Here is a 2,588-nt window from a genome sequence, read left to right on the forward strand (position 1 = left end):
AGGCGGCGTGGATTGGCCTCCCTCTTCGCCAGACATGAACCCCTGTGACTTCTTTCTGTGGGGACACTTGAAAGACCAGGTGTACCGCCAGAATCCAGAAACAATTGAACAGCTGAAGCAGTACATCTCATCTGCGTGTGAAGCCATTCCGCCAGACACGTTGTCAAAGGTTTCGGGTAATTTCATTCAGAAACTACGCCATATTATTGCTACGCATGGTGGATATGTGGAAAATATCGTACTATAGAGTTTCCCAGACCGCAGCGCCATCTGTTGTTGAAAATTGTAACTACTGTAATTTCGAAAGTTTGTCTGGCTGAAAATGTACTGTTGTCCCAAGCATATTGCAACAAACGGTGTATTTCTATCGCTGCTCGTTTAGTTTTTATTGCCGTTTCAAATATACCGGTCATTTTTGAAACACCCTGTATATTAACAACGAAGACGCAGATCTGTTGAATTTTGGTTTTAGGGCTGCTGGAAGTAACGAATTGATAGATAACAAAAGAAATAAACGGAAGAATAGAAATAACCTCGTAAACTAAATAAGATTTTCAAAATTAAGTTTCCACTTTACCGGACAAGAAGCCAATGGCCTTGCCGCAGTGGTAACACCGGGTCCCGTCAGATTTCCGAAGTTAAGTGCTGTCGGGCTTGACTAGCATTTGGATGGGTGACCGTCTGGTCAGCCTTGCGCTGTTGGTAAGCAGGATGCACTCAGGGCAATTAAGAAGCTGCTTGATAGGGAAGTTGGGGCTCCGATCACGAAAACTGAGGAAGGTGGCCTCATCACACTCCCCTCCATATCGGCATCCAGTGACGCCTGTCAGCTGAGGAAGAAACGGCGGTCGGTCGGTTCTGTTGGGGTTTCACGGTCTGTTCTATTTTTCAAAAATTACAGTCGGTGTGTGTTACCAATTTTTATTCATAGCAGTGAAAGATGGACTTTTAATGCAATAACCAGTCAAAAACTGAGTTTGCCCAATGAGCATGGAAGACATGCATGTTTTAAACTAGTAGGACAGACAGGAAACAAAGAGAAAGAAATATCAGAGCAGATTAGAGTGGATGATGCAATTACGGTTGCAAAGCAAACGAAATAGAGTTCGGTGGGGTTCGCAGTCAGCAAAATTAATGGTAGTTCTACCAAGGAAACTCGTTCATATTTTCCATTAGATCTGTAAAGATCAAAGTAACGACCTAATGGAAGATTCGTAGATAACGTTAGAAAACAAACAGTAGAGACGTAAATAGGTACCGCGAATGCATGGAAAAGTCTAGCGGAGTGATTTATCCAGCAGTGGATGCCAAATGTTGGTTGCTCTCTCTGCGATAGATAACGGTAATTATGATGTAATCGGTTTGAGTTAATATCTTCTGTTTATCTATTGATCACAGAGGTTTCACGAGAGCTGCACCACCTTTTTTTGTTTCTATTGCTTCTTTTTAATAGTATAAAATCTGAGACCGTGTATTATTATCATTCCTCATAGCATTTTTCGAGTAAGTCGACCTTGAAATATTTACTCCGTGGTTATTAACAATGAACAGAGCTCTACTGAAAATGAGAATTACATAGAAACGTCTCTGGACAACAGACGAAAATAAAAAGTGTTTGTTTTAGTCTCTCGCTCAAATGTGACGACTGCGTGCCAGGGGATGGCCTGATGATGGTATTGTGTACCGAACCTAGTAGCCGGTCTATAGAATAAAATATATATCTTTTCGGCATTGCATTGGTCGCTGTTCCACCGACAATATGTCGGGATAAGGAGAGAGTCTGGTAAGTTAATGAAATTAAGTTATACTGTGATTTTTCCGGGCTGTTCTTTGAAATCAAATAGTTTATTTGTGGAAAAATTATTACTTCATACGTCCCTTCAGATTCAAGCTCTTAAACATTTCCTAAAACTATAGATTTTTCAGATAGCTCTACTTTTGTTAGTGATGGTTCCACTTGCCAACTTACCCTACAAGCAGCTAAGATGACGAAACGAACATTTTATTTAGAAAACAAAGACATTTTATTCATCGTTATCTGTTTACCACAATAGTTACAAATACAACATTTCTCGTTGGCTTCCCCGTAATTTAAGCCCGTACACTGAGTATGAGACCATTCTTGGCATCGAGAACATTGATCCCACACTGCTTTCTTTCCAAACTCGCCATAGAGGATGCAGTCTCTTTCATCGACAAAATAGGTATAATGTCGGCATTCCGATGGATGAGTTTGAAGATGAGTCGTGGAATCTAGGGTCCTTTTTTTGTTTCTTTCCAAAAACTCCGCCGAATGCAAGTTTACGATTAGGGCCTTCTTCATTTTTTTCCTTGTTGCTATTGCATTCTCATTCTCTTTTAATTTTTTCTCTCTCTTCATTCTTCTTTCTTGTTTCTTTTTCTTATCGTCCTCACTTCCATGGGTGTGCTGCTTGTGTTAGAGATCGCAACTTAGTTCTTCGTTTTCTTGGACCTCCTTTAAGTGCGGCTTGAGGTAACGGAAGTAAAGGAGAGCTAGATGTGGAGTTAGAGGTAGATGAGGGCCACTAATAATGCTCCATGTTCTGCATGTGATAACAGAGATGAAA

The 2,588-nt window shown here is 40.6% G+C and overlaps 1 pseudogene; it reads left to right on the forward strand.

The window, feature by feature from the left end:
• The first annotated feature begins 587 nt into the window (after positions 1-587).
• On the forward strand, positions 588-705 carry LOC126089910 (5S ribosomal RNA; annotated as a pseudogene).
• Positions 706-2,588: the final 1,883 nt, after the last annotated feature.

This window comes from Schistocerca cancellata, chromosome 6 (genome assembly GCF_023864275.1).
Source record: "Schistocerca cancellata isolate TAMUIC-IGC-003103 chromosome 6, iqSchCanc2.1, whole genome shotgun sequence".
Taxonomy (NCBI): Eukaryota; Metazoa; Arthropoda; class Insecta; order Orthoptera; family Acrididae; genus Schistocerca; species Schistocerca cancellata.